The 21,550-nt window shown below is 35.2% G+C and overlaps 1 long non-coding RNA gene across 13 annotated transcripts in view; it reads left to right on the forward strand.

Annotated features, from left to right (window-relative positions):
* Positions 1-21,550, forward strand: part of LOC100992117 (uncharacterized) — an 843,804-nt gene that overhangs the window by 194,887 nt on the left and 627,367 nt on the right. The gene's annotated exons all lie outside the window — the stretch shown is intronic.

Genomic DNA, 21,550 nt, shown 5'->3' on the forward strand with positions numbered 1-21,550 from the left:
ATATGTTTTTATTCTAATATATAAAAGGTAGAATTTCAGTAGATCCAGAACATTCTGATTGTTAAGTGAAGTAGTAGGAATTGCTTCAACCAGTATTTACATATGGTGTGAGAGTGATGCTGATATTTTACTCTCCATGTGTGTACTTTAATGTTTCTTAAGTGTTATTGCTGATTAAAGGTTTATTTACTGTGAATTTCAATGCTTAAAAATACTTAGACATAAAGACTAACATTTTTGGATATTACTTTCCCTCAGAGATTACCAACAAGTTGTATTAAAAGGTAGATACCTTCTGGCTAGAGAACGGATTCTAGGGATAGGAAAATAAATGCAAGCGTTCATGGTAAGATTAAGTGATTGGAAAGTCTCCATTTTGCTTAAATTATTGGTGAATTTTTCTTAACTATGTTATGGTAAAGTATTGAAAGACAGGATTCTTTCTTTATTGATAAACATGTTGAAAATGATAACCTAGATTATTGAATGTTTTCTAGAACAAACTCAAGGTGATAAAAATAAGGAGTTTTATATTAACAAATGCAAATGCATTTCTATTTTTGCATCCTCAGAAGAGTATTAACTTTTCTTTCTGTTGTTTCTGACCTAATACTTTGGATTTAAATATTGAATGATGTGCAATATGTCTTTTCAAAATAGTTAGCAATATTTTTTAATGAATTCCTCAGTGGCACAGTAAGTTTTCAAGTGTGTGTCATGGGCTGGAAGGCATTGCTTTAATTGAATATCCATGTTTTCTGATTATAATGGTTTGGAAATCAGAGCCAAATGAGAAGCATGTTATGCCCACTCAACTAAAAAATAATTGAGTCTCCTTTTCGAGGTTTACAGATAACCAAATCCACATGTATCAAACCTCTGTTGTGTACATGGTGCTGAACTCACATCAGTAAGGGAGTGGATGTTAAGGGATAGCTTCTGCTGTCAAGGGACTCAAAGTCTGTCTGAGGAAGAGAATACAGTACTGACTTCACTTAAAGCATTTGATTTGGCACAGAACATTAAGAATATGTTTGCTGAGGTCTGATAGTATGATAGATTATGCTCTGATCACAGTTGTTTAGGGCCAGGAAATAAAAAACTTCCTAAAGTATTTTAAAACAGTGTTTTAAGTAGATCAGGGACATATCATGGGATAGAAGAGAAGGATGATACTAGCAATCAGGAAAATAGGAAGTAGAGATGTATGCAGGAGTTCAGAAGAGAAGTATGAAGACAGGACTTTTTTTGTATGTGTGGAGTCTGGAGTGGGAATAAGAAGTGCAACCAAAACTTTAATAATTGTTCAGTCCCTGAACAACCAAAGATAATGAGTCAGAGTCTTTGACTATAAGAAACTAATAATCTAAGTAATAGATATGTCATATGTAAAAATAGTTATCTTATAGTCTAAAAGGCTATAAAACATATGCTGTTTTTTTTCTTGAGATATAATAACGAATCCTGTTACAACAATAAGCTTTGCATGGAGAATGAAATAAAAGCTCATGATGCAAAAAGTAGCTGCTTAAAGGCATTGTAGAGAAACCAAAAGAGTCAGGTTGTGAAAGGCTAAAGTCTTAATAAAAAGGAAAATAGGCCGGGTGCTGTGGCTCATGCCTGTAATCCCAGCACTTTGGGAGGCCAAGGCGGATGGATCACGAGGTTAGGAGATCGAGACCATCCTGGCCAACATGGTGAAACCCTGTCTCTACTAAAAATACAAAAATTAACTGGGCGTGGTGTCATATCCCTTTAGTCCCAGCCTCTCAGGAGGCTGAGGCCGGAGAATTCCTTGAACCCACGAGGCAGAGATTGCAGTGAGCCAGGATTGCGCCACTGCACTCTGGAGACAGAGTGAGACTCTGTAAAAAAAAAAAAAAAAGGAAAAGGAAAAGATATTGAGGTGAAATTGATATTCAGTAACACCTTCTGTTGAGGAATTTTCAGATTTCTAAACTTCATAAGGCAGAAAGCTTTGAAATCAAGGAGAATAAGCATTTTTAAAAATTGTTTTTTTTCTTGTCTGTAATTTTACAGTGCTGGGGAGACAAAAATAGGAGGTTAAGGCCTGAAAAGAAGGAGGGATCCCCTCAAAACTCTAGAACTTGTGAACCCAGAAGGGTAATGTTCTAGGAGAAAGGTTTCACAAATTTTGAAACCCAGTCTCAAATCATCTTGATTCCTAATAAGACAAAGATGATCTGTCCTACTCAAATGGCCCGCTTGAAGAAAATATTATAATGTCATCCAGAGCTTTTAAGTCATCATACTCTGTATTTAAATTTCAATTTAGAAAAATTACCATGCATGCTAGGAGACAGGAACAAATTAACAAAATCCCAGAAAGAAAGAAATAACCGAAAGAAAGAGGTCCACAGATGATGAAATGCTAAAATTGAGATACTGAATTTTAAGGTATCTTTGAGTAATACTCTCAAGAAAAAAACTCTCTGGACTACTTCACACAAAATGGAATCAATAAATAGAATAACATCAATATTCTGGAGCTATAATAACTCAATAGAAGGTTTTTAACAGCATATATACATAGCTGAAAATAGAACTAATGAACTGGAAGATAGATCAGTAACAATTATTAAGACTCGTAGTCGGGTCTGAATTTATCCTCTTGCCTTAAATAACTGGAAAACCAGAAAAAATACATAAGACAACTATTTTCAGAGATTAGAAAATGGGTACCGAATCACGATCCCTGAGAGACAGTGGTGAGTGGGGAGGCTGAGATTGCTGCAGTTTACAGTGCAAAGTATGAGAGAGTTAAAAGCTGTCAAGAAAGAGCTTCAGAAATCAATATGGTCCAGTACAAACCTGTGCATGCATAAGGTAAAACTACATAAGCCTGACTAAAAAAAAAAAAAACAAAAAAAAAAAAAAACAAATTCTAAGGACAAAAATTTGCTGAGAAATGTTAAGCCAAAATTGTTTTAGACCTCATAAAAGGATGTGAATTGTTAAAATTCCCATTAGCTAGCATAAAGTAACATTATTCAAATCATTGTGTTGAAATATGATGGGCTGAAATCCACTCTAAAATATAAATAAATGAAGTTTTAAAATGATCAAACTAGGTCACACATAACTTAACTGCCTTTTAGAACAACATCCAAAATACTTAAAGAGAATAAAACAAAATCCAGCACTCAATAATATAAAACTTATGGTATGTGTTATCAAATTGCTAGACATGAGAAGAAGCAAGCGATCTGGACAATATTAAAGAACCAAAAAGAATGACTAGAAAGAAAAAATATAAAATCTGAACCAAAACTTTCAGGATGGCATTAACATATTAGAGACTGAAGGAAAACAAAAGTCAGTGAACTTAATGGTGCAGCAATAGAAAGTACCCAATAATAGACAAAACAAAGAATAGACAAAACAAAATCAATGAGGGCTCAGTAACTTGTGAGACATTATAAAGTAGTCTAACATAAGTGCAATTGGATTTCTAGAATGAAAGAGGAACAGAAAAATATTTGAAAAAGTAATTACTAAAAATATTTCAAATTTGATTTAAGAAGATATAAATCCACATATTAAAACATGCAACAAACTTCAAGCAAGGTAAGTCTAATGAAAACCATGCCAATGAATGTCATCATCAAACTGCTGACAATCTGTGATGAAGCAACCAAAGAAAGATTATAGAAAAACAGTAAGAATTGTTATAAACTTAAAGAAGCCAAAAACAGTGGAATGATATATTAAAAATGCGATGAGAAAAAAAAAACAAACTATCAACTTGTATGCCTATTAAAAGTGTCTTTCAAAAGCAAAAGAATATTTTTTTCAGGCAAGTGAAAGATGAGAGAATTCATCACCAGCAGACCTGTACTACACAACATGCAAAAGGACGTTTTTCAGGCAGAAAATGACAGACAACTAGAAAGTTGAATCTATAGAAAGCAATGAAGAGCCCTGGGAATAGTAAATAAATAAGTAATGAAACAGTCTTTTTTCTCATTTAAAATGTTTAAAAATATAATGGAGTTTTCAAAAGAAAAAAGTAATGACAATGTATTGGGTGCAAAAATGCATGCTAACAGTAGACAAATGAAAAGAGTAGAAATGGAAATATACACTTGTAAGAGTTTTAAGTTATTTAAAAAGTTGTAAAATATTGAAAGGAACACTCTGAAGTATGCATATTTTCAACCCTAGGGCAACCACTTTTCAAAAGAGGTATAGCTAATTTTCCAATAGTATAGACAAAATACTTTGCAAAATATTTTGCAAATAGTATAGACAAAATGAGATGATAAAACATAGTCAAACAAAAGTAACAAAAGAAATAGGGAATAAAAACAGATGTAACAAATAGAAAATAAAAAGCAAGATGTTACATTAAACCCAATCATATTGGTTTTCATATTAAATGTAAATGGCTAAACAACCCAAATGGAATGGATGGAGAGTTCGAATACATCTTTCTGATCATGTATAACAATAGTTCCAACACATTCCAGAGAAAAGTCTGTAGGCTGAATTGAAGCATAGGCCATTTGTAAAAACTGAAGGGATCGGACTATCCCAAGTAGGATTTGGTTTCAGATTTGAAGTCCTGTCTGTGAATTATGCACAACATGTCAATGCAGTTTGTTGACTAGGTGACTTGTTCTTCCTATTATAACAGATTCACCTGCCTGTCTAGATAGGAGAATGGCTGACACAGAGAGGGCACTCAGTAAAGATTTGTTAAATAATTGAACAAATCTGGAAGAAGAATCATGCAATATGTCTTCTTGGGAAGGAAACAGAATGCTTTGAGGACATAAGTGGTGTTTTCATCTCTTCTTTCAGTATAAGACCTTGATTTGGGGTAGATAAGGATAATATACTAGTTTTCAAGAAAGAAAAACCTATAATTATTATTTTTGTGCTCCGTGGCTGACAGTTGCAGATGATTTGCCACCTGATAGGTGACAGAGTTCTGAGACATCAGGAAGAGTATATTTTGAAGTAGATTCAATAAGAATATAAAGTAACATTTGAAAAAATAATAATAATTTCAATCAAAATTGAAAGAAACTGGATACTACTCAGTTTAATAAAAGCAACATACATAGAATAATGAAGTCATGGAAGCAAGAATAAACTAGTTGTATGGTAAACTAGTAAAAACTATAAAACTGTGTCAAGAAAGTACCTAATATGGCCACGTGCAGTGGTGCATGCCTGTAATCCAAGTGATTTGGGAGGCAGAGGTGGGAGGATTTCTTGAGCCCAGGAGTTTGAGACCAGCCCGGGCAACATAGAGACACCTCATCTTTACAAAAAATTAAAAAAAAAAAAAGAAAGTACCCAGTAATTCTAAGGAGAAAACAATACACATAAGTTACATATATACAAATGCACATACACACATATGTAATAATTAACCGTATTTTAAAAATAAATGTAAAATGCTAAAGAAAAAGCAGTAACAGTCTTGGTATCACTGAAATTGATCAGACTATTTAATGATTAAGTAGATCACTGAAACTTGTTTACAAAAAAATCTAATTTGTAGTTTTTCATGGTGAGAGAGTATGCTTATCTATGTGTGTGTGAATCCACAGGTCTAAATGAAGGAAGTAAGTAGAAATTATTTGAGAGAGAAACAGAAGTGAAGCAGTTATCGGCATTTAATTTGACAGCCTGATCAGAAGGAAAGTGTGCTTTAAATTTTCCTATTATCAATAATAAGACTGGTCCAAAGGCAGAGGCAGTGATGAAGAACAGCACTATTTGTTACATACCAGTAGTCTAAAATACATTTGATGTGTTTTCACTCTCATAATTTCTCATAAAGGTAAGGAAGCAGTGTGATAAATTCTACTGTTTTGTACAAGAACTTGTACATAAAGTAGAAGTGATGTTAACCTTTTGAGAAAATAATATTTTTATGTTAGAATTTTAAATAGTTACATAAATGCATAGCCAAATATGATCACCATATAATTTCAGTCAGTAGATTTCAGAGTTCAGAGAAATATGGGTATAATTCCATGTTCAGGGACTCTTAAGATGAATATAGTTAGAAAATGATGGAGGGTTAAAAAAGGAATTTTGATTTATAATTTTAAAAAGCTGTAGTGAGAAAGGCAAGAGAGGTGGCACGCTACGAGTGTGCAGCTCCATGTGTTACCCACACCTGGAAAGCATATCGACACAAGAGGTGGTATAAGGAGTTTAGAACCAAGAATGAGTTCAAATACATAACATATTTCTGAAAGCAATGCCAAAACTAGTACAAAAAATTATAATCTTCATAGAAAACTCATTTTAAAAAAGAGCCCTGGGGAGCAAAATTTAGGGCAAGTTAGGGCAAGAAGAGGAATAGGACCACTGCCTTTGGTAAAATGTTTTATGAACAACAACAAAAAATTTACTCAATTCCTGTGTTGCTTCGCTGTGCTCATTTAAGGAACAATTTATTTCTACAAAATAAATTACAGTTCATATATAAACTATAATTAATTAAGAACTAATTAAAGATGACTATTTCTATGGGGAGAGGGCTAGAAATCATGAAGAATGATAGAATTGAGTATGCTTAAATTAGAAAAGGTGAAATTTAAGGATACCATTATAGTTGTTTTCAATATTTTGAAGATCAGGCATGCAAAGATGTATTCTGTTCATAGTAAGCAATATAATATAGTAGACTGCCAAGTAGGCAGTCTCTGATTGTATAAAGGGCAGTGATTTATCAGTTGGAAAGGATTTTCAACTAAGCAAGTAAGGTCTTCTTCAGCAGAAGTCTTTCAGCAGACTCTTCAAAAGGCAGAAATGGATTTATTCCATGGAAGACAAGATGCCTGTTAAGATCTCTTTCATTTCTCCTGCTAGAGGATATTGTGAGGTTAGATGATATCACAGTGACAAGTCAGTGTGGGAAACAGAACTAAAGATAATGGTTTAATTAACTGGACTCAAAGGTCAAACACATGAAACTGAATGAGGGTCTGGGTAACCAATTCTATACTGCAATTTTCTGAATTGAGTAGCAGAAAGACAGAAACAAGGGAAAGACCAGCAGTGAGCAGAAGTCCAGGTGACTTCAAGAACTCTTGTTGAATTGAGACATTCAAGACATTCCTGACATTCAAGACATTCCTGTCTTCCTTCATAGGGTGGAAGAAGCATTAATGTTAATGCTTTTTTGGAAGGAAGTATGAAATGGATTGAAATATTTTACTTGGTCTAGAGACTGAGGCAAGAATTGGAGACTTACCTTTTGACATTCTCCAAGACAGATTCAATGAAAGTTACAATAAAATCAATAAACTTAGAGCTAATCAAATAAATATAACATACAACTTTTGCAAGTCATGTATGCTATAGTAATGCCTAAAGAACCCAGTTTTATCATACGTATTCTAATAGCTAACATTTATTGAGTTCTTATGTATATTTTGTGTGTATTAAACTATTTACATGTGTGTATTAAACTATTTACAAACATGAGATACTCTCATAATTGTATCTTTTATTAACTCCATGAAATAGAAACAATTACCATCATAATTTTACAAATAAGGAAACTTCAACTTAAAGAGATCAAGTAATTTATCTAAGAGCAGTGCCCCAGAGTATTATAAACAGGATTTATGTCTCAGTTTGTCTGATACCACAGAGCCTTCATCTTTAACCTGTAGGTGATAATGGTGTTGTATTACTGATCTGGTTGGAAATCAAACAACTCTGAATTGTAGCTCTGGGAAACAAAGAAATGGAAACCTACTCAAGACGGCCTGTGTGCCTTTTAGGAGGTTGGCAGTCAAATGTGGCACCAAACTCTGGATCCAATCAAATGTTTGGTACTGTCCAACCTTCCATATGGTTGGGAGGTCTGGATCTGTCACAGATGTCGCAGGCAGCTTCCCGCATCACCTGCAAGACATATGTGACATAAATGGGAAAGCAGGATTACTAAAAGTGTGCCCCCAGCTGGGCCTATAACTGAAGTGAAGATCAGCACAGCAGCAAGCATGGGAACTGGGCAAACCTGGGGGATGGTTCACTTTAAGGCCCTGAGTCAGCTGCTCAACAGTGAGCCGAAATGGGGGCATTGTGAGTAGGAGTAGGCAGGGCTGGCAAAAGAAAGGCTCCAAGGACACATTGAATCACAACTTCTAACAATGTGGCATGGCTGTGCAAACAACATCAGACAGGCCAAACTTACATGCAAAAAATCAAAGACTGAGTGACTCTTTTTGGGCAAATGTGTCTGGCAGCCTACAAGGAGGAAAGGCAGGGCTGCAAGTACAATATGCTCTACAGACAGAGGAGAGAGTCCCAGCCCAAAGACAGCTTCCATGTGTATGAAGTGTGGAAAATCTGAGACATGCACTGGGCTCTTCAGCCACATTCTCACCCTTGGAAAGCAATCAGCCAGCAGAAAAATCTCCAATTTAAATGACAGCAAAATGTATGCTTGGAGTTATCTGACCAAATTAGCAACTGAGATATTCTAGGGACTTAATTTGCACATTGAGTTTTAATAGTATTATATTTGTATAGCAGATTATATAACCAAAAATGTTAATGGGAAAATGATTTTATTTGACTGGGAAATTGGCACCCCGACTAATTGTCTGAAAAGAAGCCAATTTTAAAATTCAGATGCTATTTGAATGAACTGGTATTGGCTGAATTAGGATTTATTGTGTAAAATATGCAGTTTTTAAAAATAGTCTAAGGAAAGAAAAAAGGACTCAATGAACGAAGTTTGCATACTTCACTATGTTCTGGGATAGGTTTTGCAATGGTACAAACAAGATGATCATAAAGAATATTGGGGTTGGAGTAGGGGTGGAGGAAGATGAAAAAGTGACCTGAAATGAACATACGTTATGAATGTGTATGTGGTCAGAGTAAATAGGATGGCTTGTCATCTGTCTATAATTTAGCCAGATAGCAACTCTTTACTAAAATATTTGATTACCTTTTTATAAATAACTTGGAGTTTCATGTGCCTATTTCATATAGATTAGGATAAAGTGCCATACATATTTAGGAATGACCATGTTTTTGGTATGCTATTTGTAGCACTTAACACATTAAGAAAATTGTAAGCTTGCAATTAACTCTGGCAATAATTTTTTTAATGAAATGTATTAGCTGCAACTGGCTAAGGCTAAATAAGAAATTAGATTGTGTGACAATCATAGGAGAAAGCTTTGTGAGTAATACACTTTATTCTGTTGAAAAGTCTTTTTTCTTAGTCAATTGAAATGGCCTTATTTTTCTGGCTACCACCTCCTCCTCCTGAAGAAGCTTAGATCTTCTAAATAACAGGTGGAAATGCACTTTTCATTTATTACTTGCCTTCAGGATGTGGAAAGCACAAGGTTTCCTTAGAAAACCAGGCCTTTTCCTCTCCACCCCACCCCCTACCAGCCCTACACTTTAAGACAACATCTTCAAGTTGCCATAGACCAACTGTGAGTGTTAAATGAATATATTTGACAGGAGCTAAGTCTTTTGGGCATTGAAATAAGGTTTTCCTCCTCTCTTGGCATGTGAAGATTGAGAGTGTGCTTTGACACCAGTAGCAGAGGATGTGAGCAAAGCAACTTTCAGAGCATCAGAAGTGTCAGCAAAAGGAAAAATCAGCACGAGTAGAAATCATCAAGGTAATTTTCCCACCTGTAGTATTCCATGAAGTCAGTCAGCTCATCGCCACTTTTGTCTGACGGAACCTCCCTCTCTATTGTTAAATGCCACATAAACTATCTGTCAGCCTCTAGGGCAGTTCACTTCTCTTACACAGAAAGAAACACAAAGGTACAAACAAAAGCAGCAACATATTGAGCTAAAATAAAAGTTAAAAAATAGTATTTCATACTTCATTCATAAGTATATATATTGGGCAAATTTCCCTGGAATATCATATAGCCAGAATACCTACTATGTTTGATTCCATTTCTTCAAGAGTTGAAACAATCTATTCCTGTGTGGAGAAGGGTTTTCTCCTATTTATCTGGTGCTTTTATTTTAGATTTGGAACCAAAAACTATGATTATATTTCTGCATTGTGAATGTATTAAATATTTCATTGTTGATGCTAAAGTTTCTTAAACATATTAATATATAAGTATACCTATCATAAGTTGAAAGCTGCTGAATTTTTTCAAATAGTACACATCCATGTATCTAGTACCTAGATTAAGGAACACAAAATTCCTCGTGCTAAGTTTTTCAATAGTTGCATTTTCCAAATGCTTTCATTTCTGTGGCTTTTCCATTTTTGGAAAAAAAAAATGTTACCACATTAGAGTGGCAACACCTGCATTCAAACATCTATTTCCTCAATATATTCCCTAATAGCATCATCAAATAATTTTCATTAATGTTTAATTCATTGCACATAGCAACCTGTATAACTATAGGAAAGGACATAAATTAGCATTACACAGTATGAACATTTGCTACATGGCAAAACTGTTCCTTTTGGCAAACATTTTGCATTTTTAAAGCCACAAGCACCCTGCTGAACAGAACTCCAAACAGAGGAGTAGCAAAATGGGAGGAAGGTGCTGTGACTAAATGAAGGAAGGCTGAGGGGTTAAAATCATTGCTGGGTGATTTCACCACTACTGCCCCATATTCATACTCTCGGTAAATGAATGAGGAGAGCCCCATGTGGGATTACAAACTTGCTGGAAATGGATGAGAAACCTTCTGCTCTGCTGGAGTTTGTAAGTAGTTTCTAAGGGCTGATTTCTGCACAAGTGAAATTGATTGGATTGTTTTATTTTTCTTCTGGCAAGAAATGTTTTTCATCTCTGCATATTCCTCTCCCTGTTTTCTTGGGTTGGCTTGACGACAAAACCTTCTGCAAGACCCAGAAACAAGTCATCTCTTCTGTGAAGCCTTCTTGATTACACTGCCTCGGTCCCTGCCCCTTCGTGGATTATGTGGCATTATCCTCCCTAATAACTTGTACAATACCTTAAAGCTTCTCATAGTAAACTCTCTCAGTCTCTGCTACTCACTCATTCCCTAGGTTGTGAGCTTCTAGAGGACACAACTTGTGTCTTTTCAACTTTGTGTGTCACCGTCCTGGTTGCTTTACTTCTAATTCCACTGCTTCTAACCTAGATGTAAATAGAAACTCAGTTCCAGGTATGAACGGCCATAGGCAGATGACTTACTTGTGAGGGTTAGACCACCATAGGCCATCATCATCTGGAGTTCCCTCCTGTTAGCAAAGTTGTTTCTTCAGGCTGACCTACTAATTGTTTACCCGCAACCCACTTCTGAGCTGGGGATGAGTGACCACCTGCCTAGATTTTCTTGTTAAGCATCATAATGAGAGAAAAGAGACAGCGTTTGCTATTAAAGTATTTTCTTAAAAAATGGTATTCTAGAAAAAAATAATTGTCTTTCTCTTGCAAGGAAAGAGGAAAATAAAAGCCCATGCCCCATAATCAACAAACATTTAATTGACCAACACTTCCTTTTCACTTACTTCCCTTTTTAAAAATAAGAAGTAGGTAACAAGGATAACACAAACAGTAATCTCTTCTAACCCTGTTAATGTTGATGAAATAAAAGGAAAAGAAAGGAAATAGCTGAAATCTGTTGTCCTTCCTTGGAGTTTGGGGTGGCCTCCATCTTTTTCTCCCCTTTCTTGAAGTCAGTCAGGGGTGCTTTTGCCTTTCTTTCTACAGCCTACCTTTTAAAGCCTTATTTTCTAGAGAATGGACATACACGTGGGATAATCATGGTATTTCCTCTGAATGGTGTATTACAATTTGATTAGTAAATCATATATATATATATATATTTTTTTTTTTTACTGCTTGGAGATACTGTAAAAAAAATTCAATGCAATTGGAATATATTCAAATGAATATATATTGAGGCATTGAAAGCATTGAGTTATCAATACTAGAAGTGTTATACACAAGTCAGACTGCCTAGGTTTAATTCGGGCCTCTGGTTAAAATGCAATTGCTTTTGGGCAAGTTATTTAACCTTTCATCTGAATAATTGGGATAATAAAATACATCTCTTAAGTTGTGAGAATTAGATATGTCAGTATATTTAAAGCTCTTATAACAGTGTATAGAACATGATAAATGTTCCATAAATATTCCCTATTATGTAATAATAACTATTTTATTATGTATGATATGCTAGTACTACTACTAAATAATTAAATCAAAAAGGACAAGAGATATCAAAATGAAACATTTGAGTGTAGTGTGTAAGAATGGATATGCCTGTTAACAGCTAGGTCTTTCATGTTCTTGAATCATTTTAAGCAAGAAAGATTTTCTTTATTCAATAATCATAAATAGCGACTCTCAGGGAGAACAGAATTCCTATATTGTTCTTTGTTACTCTCCTTTCATATAGCAGCTATATTTAATAGCTACTCTGTTATTAAGTGTATTTTAAACAGCTATTATGTAAGTGACCTATATGAAAGAGTTTTATTCAACCAAATTTTGTGCCCTTTAGTAAAATATTTTTATATAATAATTAATAAAAGTTCTATTTGTTGATAACTTTTAGAAATAGGCTTTGTAACACAGTGAAAATATGCTAACATAATCAAGATCATGTCTCTTAAAAAAAAAACCCAAAAACTTAAATAAGGTTTAAGATCCTTGTTCTCAGAATTGGGGAGCTTAAAAATAATTTTGGCAACATTTGTGGTATGGTGGTTTTGGCTACCATGTTTTCCCCATTTTGTTGCCTGAAATGCCTTTCCTCAAAGTTTTCAGATTTGGTGATTTGCTTTCTGAATAGAAATATGAGGATCTTCCATCAAAAAGATTCAGTGCAATTCTTTTATCAGAGTGTGAGTTGCTAGCTACAAGAAACAGATGCCTTTTTTTTTTTTTTTTTGCATTGCGCCATTTACAAAATGTACTCATACCAAACAATAAAAAAAAAAATCCCTCAGATAAGCCTCGGACAAACCGTATAGAAAGATGAATAACACAGAGATTATAAGTTGGTTTAGAATGCAAAGATATATAACGAATATCAAAGAAGCATCAATTCCTGGTATGGAAATAATGGCATTAAGCAAACTTACTCCTTTTCCTTTCAGTAGGTTAAAAATGGACACATTGTAATTAAAATTATTTGAAATGGAAAACGAACTTAAATCTTCTGTCCTAAAAGTTGACTATGAGTTTTTCTATGAATACTAGTTTTCACCGTCTCGAAAACTTTCACATTAAGAGCATTTGAAAGCAAATAAACAGTAATTATTATTGACCTTTTTATAATGGTCAGAATCTGGAAGTAATAAACTCTGTTTAAATCTTTATAGGAACTGAAGTAACTAAGGAGTTTCATCCTAATTAGGATGTTTTCGTTGTGTAGTTATATATGTTGATTCTGAAAACATTGATCTTGCCGAAAGAAAGGAAAAGAATGGTAGAGATGCAGGCAGACTGAAGCAACAGAGCAACACATTTCCATAACTAATAATCTTTCGTAGATATATTGGTTCTGATAGGAGTCCAGATAGATGCCTGAAAAGATTGAATCAAATTGGGCCAGTTTAAAGTGGGGAGTGGGTATCACTGCAAGTTGGACTAGATCATTATGGTTGATGACAAGTTACTGTTATTTTGACTGAGAATATCATTATGTAATATATTACTTAAATTGTTGAGCCTTTTATTTAACTTTCATCAGTTGCAAACTTGGGGGGTAGTTATGCTTGCTTTTGGTCATTGCTAAAACTCTTACTGTTTCTCTGGGAACCACATTCTCTGTGCTTTTTCGCCTTCCCTGTTCTGCCTCCCCTTTTCTTGAAGTGTTTCTTTTGTTTGTCTCCATTACACCAGCACGCAGGGACACAGTGTTTCTGCACAGTGGGAGTTGGCAATCTCCGAAGAGCCTTTCCAGCATTGCTTTTTAGAATGAAATCATTACAATCTTCAATAGCTACTTGGATTTAAAAAAAAGGAAAGAAAGAAACTAGCACATTATTATTCTCAAAACCATCTCAATGTAAAAAGAGGCTATTTGCTTGGTCCTCCTCAACTCCCCCTTCCCCCATCCTCCTGCAATCCTTGCTCATCTTGCTCCTTTTCTCTCTGGATGTGTTTCCTTCACACCTAAGTTTCGTTTGCATGGTCCCGATTCACTAATTCTATTCAAACCGAGTATACAAATGCATTTTTTTCTGTTGGTTTTGAATATTTTTACACTGCTTATGCAAAGGAGTATAGTCAGATGTATCTTGCATTCGTTGATACTTGAATTATTACCTTCGAGAATGTGAAATATCCTGGTACTGACCCATGGTAATTTTTCAAACCCAGGAGTTATTAGCATATGTTTAGTTGATGGGAAAGTTGTTTTAGTAATGGCCTGCAACTAATTTTTAAGTAGGTGAGAATTCTTGTTTATCGTTACTCATGTATCAAACACTCCTACCCTGTGCTTTTCTCCAGGTCCTGAGTGCTTGCTTTTCATCAGTAGTAACATTTGTTTTATACACATGCCCAGGAGTGACCCTAGGTGCACAGTGGAAACTCAGGGCATGAGGAGCTGTTTGCAATGCCTTCACCCTGTGAAAGGGATTAGTGTATGCCAACATGTAATATTTCCAACAGAGGTTTGTATGGTGTCGTCATATGATTTATTTGTTCTCTTCGCTGAGCATAACTATAAATAATGAAAGGGAATGGCATGAAAACAAAGGAGAGTAATTTATGTACTTTATCAAACAAGCACAACCAATTTATATCCTATATGCTATCCAGATGTATGTATATTCAAATAAAATCAAAATAATATGTTTTCATTGTTAACTAAATGTAAAAAATGCACTAAAAAGAAACTATAACCAACATGTAATACTTTGTTATTGATGTTTCAGATTTTTATATCTTTTAAAATAAGTGCTCCACGAAATAGGATAGAGTATATGTGGTCTTACTTGAAGCTACAGTGTTCCCTGGACATGCCATAGAGTTTTCCCAGAAGATGTCAGTAAAGCTACTCCATCCTTCCATCTCTAGTCATTGAGCTTCAAACAAAATAACCAGTAAAGAGTTAGTAGTTTTTTTGTTTTTGCTCACATTGTTTCTTATCTCTCACATACTTTGATCTTTTCATCAGATTAGAAATAATTGGTGAAATTTATATGCTCTAAAGTCAAGTAAATTATTAGAATTTAATCCTATTTCTTAGATTCATATAGTTTTATCTGATAGGAACAAACACAAGTTTACCTAAAACCAGGCTCTTAGACTATATCTCACCAACATTTTTCTTTTCAAAATTCTGTCTATAATTCTAGGAATAGTTAAATGACATTTTTAGCTTTTTTGTGTTGTCTTGGACATATTTCTGCCTTGTTTTGCAATCCTATGGCCCAGTGTTTGTCCATTTTTCATGGAGCAAACTAAGTTTCCTCTTGCATTATAAGCATTTGTGTAGCATCTCCTCTCTCCTATTAGTTCTAAATTAACACGATGTGTCCTTTTTTATTTCAAGCTCCTCCAAACTCCTTCCTTAGTACTTTGCACACTGATGCTTGTTGAATATGTGACGGAGAAATAGAAAATAACTATGATTTAGTATCTCTTCTGTGTGGCACTTAACTTCCTATGTGTGTATATCTATTAGAAAAAAAAAGCAATCATGGTATTTATAATAAAAGACTGATATGGGCATAAATCAGTATTTATTATTTTCAGGTCCATAAAGACATACATTTACATTAATATGGAAGCATTACAGGTAAAGTTATATTACTAAAATAAAAAATCATGAAAAATATAGTCATAGATTGCCTTTCTCATGTCCTGCCAATAGGACTATAATGTAAAATAGAGTGAATAGTTCAACTTTAATATCATATCTGCAAATTACAGCTTTTCCAAATGTACCAGTTGCTCAAAAGGTTATGAATGATGTCATTTGCACCCATATAGGGAAAGGCTCTTGCCTGACTTTTCAGATCTATTTACAGAGATCCAAAATGTTCTGCCTATTTGTTTATCTAAAATATGTTCCTTCATGAATGCCAGAAAGGAATTGCTACTGTAATCCCAGGTATCAATTTGCTTCCTGTAGGATATTGCCTTATGATCCCTGCTAGGTCTCCTTTTATTTTTTTATAATCCCAAACCCTAAAGGCATCATTTCAGCCTAAGTCAGTGATTTAGAGGCTCTGATGCTTTTATTTATAAATGTGTATGCCATAAAAGTTACATAGTCCAGAATATAATGAAAACTGGTAGCAAAATTTTGCTTTGAAAATCACAAGCATGTCCTAGTAAATACAGCTTCTGCCCAGCTGCATATTTTCTTGATACTAGAGTACCTGCCTGATTGTACATGTTTGCACTAGGTTCACATCCATGTTAGCATGTGGGAATCTAATTTTTATGGGTCATATAATACAGTCAGCATATTGGTTAATGAGCTTCCAACCATCTCAGTCATTCTTTTTGGGCAAATTGCAGGCCAAATATAAGAACTGAAATGGCTGCCTAAGGGCTGGGCATATAGTATATGCCATGACTTTTCTCTTCTTGGGTCATTTAGGAGAAAAGTAGTAAGTTGTGAGGAAGAATGCAATTAACTAACTTTTGTTAAGGGCCCGGATCATTACTAGGTGCTTTCCATGTATTATCTCATTTCTATGTCCAGGTAAATTCATGTAGCAGCTAATAGGAGCCAAATCAAAAATTGAATGCTGGTCTGCCTGACTTATTTGCCTGATTAGGAGAGTTAATCCTGAAGTCGCTTTGGTCAGTAGCATCCAGGAGAAAGGGCTTTGACTATTTAGAGTTAGAATCTACTCTGCAGTTACTATTTGATTTGCAAATGAGCAAATGGAAACCGCCCAAGAAACAAAAGGAGAGTTTCATGGAGGGAGGGAAAGAAGGAAGGAAGGAAGAAAGAAAAGAAGGAGAAAGGAAGAAACAAAGAAAAGAGGAAAGGAAAAGGAGGAAAAGGGAAGGGGGAAGGTAAAGAATCACAATAAATTATTTAAAATGTACTTTTTGGTTAAAGATAGGTTAAATAAGACCTACTGTTTTTGATTTAAATATATTAATTTCAATTGAAGTACTCATGCTGACATAATAAAAGTCTTTTAAGGTAATGAGTCATTATTTTAAAGGTCACCAATTAAATTCCTTCTCCTGAATAATTTTCCACCTGCCATTCTGCAGGTGGACAGCCCCACATGCATAGCATCATCTACTTGCTCTGTAGTCTTTGATGGTGCCAGGCATTTAGGTGGAAACAAACATACTTTCAAGACCCAAGATCTGTGGCTAAACCTTGTCACTCAGAGATATTTAGATATGTTTGGCATTCAAAGTAAGTTTTCTTTTTCTCAGTTTTCATCTGATTCTAGGATAAGTCCCAGAAAAATTGGCAGCAGATGATGAAAATAAACTGTTTTCTATCCTATGTTGGGGGTCTGAATTTTGCATTTTATTCACATATATGCTTTTAGGGCAATTTTTGTTTTTTACTATTTACTGTACTTCATTCTCCTATACTGATTTTGCTACACTGATAAGCAGGACCCAGAGCTGAACCTGGCAGGGCAGTGATCCCAGAAGTCTTGAAGAGTGAGGGGCCAAGCCAGAACATGCCTACCGGCCTCAGTGAGTAGAACCCAGCTGGTGCAGATGGAGAGAAAAGAGCTCTGGAAGGAGAACTTCAATCAAAAAGCCAGCTTAGTTCTGAAGTTAAAAGTAATCCTGGGTTTTGTGGGTCCTGAAGCTTATAAAATATGGGAGGGGTAGTCTTGTTTGGGAGAAACAAACAAACAAACACAAAAATTGTAACATTTTCAACATAACTATAAAGAAAGACTTTGTGGGCAAATTGCTAGGTCCCACTCAGGGCCATGGAAGGGGTCTGTGCAAAGGAGGGCCCCTGAAGCTTAAGCTTTTCCTAAAGTTGCCTTTGAATGAAGGCCAGTCTCTAGAGATTAGGCATAGGATGCGTCTAGCTGTAATAGCCAAAGGACCTGAGACCAGAAGTCAGAAGAAGAAGGTTCAAGCAGAGACTGGAAGGGGCAGATTGTGGAAAGATAAGATGCTAAGTTAGAGAAGACAATAACAATGTCTATAGTTTACCCCTAGTCTTCTGTGGTGGGGGAGGTCGCTATTTAGGATGTCATTCTGTGTGAGACAACAAGCGTGATCATGACCCTGAAAATAAATGTTTCAACCAAGTACACATGGACGTAAAAATAGGAAGAGGAGATGCTTGGGACTACTAGAGGGGGTAGGCAGGGCAGGGGATGTGGCTGAAAAACTACCTTGAAATTATGAAAAATAAAAATAAAAAATAACAAACAAACAAAAAACTTAGCATTAACCAACAATGGAAAATCACGGCTTGAATGAGTACTTTATGACTGACCTTTTTCACTCAAAGCATATCTGAACTCTGAGGTTTGGATAAAACAAAGAAATAAAGTTTTCATTATTTCCCCATAGGAGCTTGAAATATGTAGCAACACTGAGTGGAAAAAAAAATGTACTAGTAGTTTTCTAACAGCTTGTACCTTACCTAATATTAACCCGCTGGGCATATTGGAACTGTAAGGAATCTGGACGCAATAGTAAGCTTTGGTTGAAAAAAATGCACCGATCAATAGCTTGCATTACTGTAAAAATCCTTCTGGGCTTAAAATTTTATTTTCTTGTATTATGATAGAAACCCTGAAGAGCAAGAATGAGGGCTAATCAAAGAAATAGTAGAAAACAGCATATATGTCCCAATACATGACGGTCTTTATCAAGAGCATTATGGTTTCCACACGGAAAGCTATATAGTAGTGGAATTTTTTTTTTTTTTTTTGTCTTAAGTCTCCATGGTGCTATTTCAGGGTGCTTTTTACAAAGCTCTTTCTAGCAACCAAGTAAGCTCAACAACATATCTTAAAATAGAAAAATAATTATTCCCATAGTTGTGTATATATGTACACACACATACCTATGTGTATGGTCCTATTTGTTTCTCTTTTAATGTTCTACTTGAACACTTAGGAATTAATCATTTGATTTTTTCCTGGAATATAACTTTTACTTGTATTCTTTATGTCATTGGCTGGTGTTGTATATGTATCTACGAAAATTATTTTTATCATAAAATGGATATATCACTGGATAAACATAAAATATAAGGAAACTAATTACATAGAGCCACACTGTAGCTGTTTGGTTTTAGAATAGTTTGGTATGTGAAATATGTAAACATATGATTAATATTATGCATTTGCAGCCTGTTTCATTGAAGAATGCAATTTATTTGCTTCTTTTTATTTCTCTTCTCCAGGAGAAGGAAGTTGATAGGAGTTGACTGGAGTCTTAGAGAATAGTAGAATTAAGGAAGTTAAATCAGGGTATAGGGAAGAGAATGGTACATGAGGCTTAACTCATGAAGGGGAGGGAAAAAGTAGCTGTAGAATGCAAGTCCAGAATTAGATGTGCACAAGGAACTCACAGATTCAAGGGTCTCTGCATGTGAGGAGGCAGATCTCATTAGGAGAAACTCCTCCCCCCTGAGAGATCATACCTCTCATTTTTCTTCCTTAGTCAACCTGTGGCAATGATTGCAGTTAAAGCAATAATTCAAAAATGCAGACCTAAAACCTAACCCATCTATTTCCCTTTTAAACCCCTTTGTTGACTCCTTTTGATCTATGGTACATTTTGAACCTCTTAGAATGGCCTTACCTGGCACTTGTATCCAGTCTCCAGACTCAGGTCCCACTAATATGTCTCATGCCTTATATTCTGGCATAAAAATCTGGTTGTTGTTTCCTGACCATCCTGCGTACCTGTCTTGGGGATCTTCTCTCTGGCTAGATGCTTTCTTCACCTTTTCCTGGCCAAATTAAACTCATAAGATTCAGCTAGAACATCACCTATTCCAGGGAATCCTTTCCTGAAAACCTCCAGGCCTAACAGCATATGTAAATCACTATATTCCCAGAACACTTGAAAGGATGTCAAAATTAGATTACATTGTATATTTATTATTATTCTCTTGAAGACAGAGACCATATTAAACTTCCCTATAAGATTCTGACCAGTTCTATTGTTTGTGTACTAATAGTTTTAACTGGGAAGGGTGGCAAATAAATTGTGGAGTGCGTTGAACTTCATACAGGCAAAAATTTAGGAACATACAAGTATCTCAATTGAAAGGATTATTTTTATATAAGATAATTTTATTTATATTCAGAAAGATGCTTGTGTTTACTTGTTTGGGGACTTTCTATACCAGGCAAGCCCTTTTACATGTGTGAAGTGAGACTGCAGGTGAAGCCATCTGGCAGATCATATCACATATTCGGTGTTCCTAGTAGGATGGATAAAAGGCCTTTAAATAAAATTTCAAACCTATCTAAATTAGGACTGGATGCATGATTCTGAATGTAATTGATTTGGCAATATATGCCACCAAACCTCAAGAAGGAGACACATACTTGTTTGAGCGTAAAAATTGATGACATTGAGCTGGAAAACTATTTAACACACAAAAAAAGCTAAACAAGATTTCTCAAGCTCTAGGAAGTGATTCAATGTAAACATAGACTGGTTTGGGGAAAAGAGGGTAAAACAGCATCTGTGTTTTGTAGTCCGTAACAACTATACCCAAGCATCAGTTCATGCTTCTGAGAACTTTTTCACTGTTTTCCCTACATCACATAAGTTTGAACCCGATTTATATGAGATTCTGCACCCAAATCTAAATAATTAGAAATTATCACTTTAGAGATTGATGGTGAAACAGGGGAAATACCTAATTTCTCAAAGAAAATAAGAGACTGATAAGAACCAAACAACCTATTTCTTAATAACATGATCTGGAAATGAAATGATTGTTTGTGATGATTCAAATGAAATGTAACAGCAGACTGGATGAAAATTTCATTTTATTAGATAGTAGCATTGTAATTATTTTTTAATTACCACATCTGAGTTAGAACAAAAAGCTTGATAGTGTTTGGAATCATAATTTAAGGTCAAATAGATGCATTTAAAAACATTCTAATTTAAATTTGTCAGCATAAGATCCATGAGGGGAAAACAAAAACAAAAACAAAAAAACCTAAGAATTTGGGGAAATGGTGCAATGCTTTAGCTGGATTATGGTGTAGAATGAGGTCTGTTTGGTGACAGTCAATATACTGCTATTAAGTATGAACTAACCTGGTGGCCCACAACATGTGCATGGTGTCTGCTTTTAAGAATTCTTTTTTTTTTTTTTTTTTTGAGACGGAGTCTCGCTGTGTTGCCCAGGCTGGAGTGCAGTGGCGCGATCTCGGCTAACAGCAAGCTCCGCCTCCCAGGTTCACGCCATTCTCCTGCCTCAGCCTCCGGAGTAGCTGGGACTACAGGCGTCCGCTACCACGCCTGGCTAATTTTTTGTATTTTTTGTAGAGACGGAGTTTCACCGTGTTAGCCAGGATGGTCTCGATCTCCTGACCTCGTGATCCGCCAGCCTCCGCCTCCCAAAGTGCTGAGATTACAGGCATGAGCCACCTGCGTTTAAGAATTCTAATGAGAATGTCAGC

This window comes from Pan paniscus, chromosome 5 (genome assembly GCF_029289425.2).
Source record: "Pan paniscus chromosome 5, NHGRI_mPanPan1-v2.0_pri, whole genome shotgun sequence".
Taxonomy (NCBI): domain Eukaryota; kingdom Metazoa; phylum Chordata; class Mammalia; order Primates; family Hominidae; genus Pan; species Pan paniscus.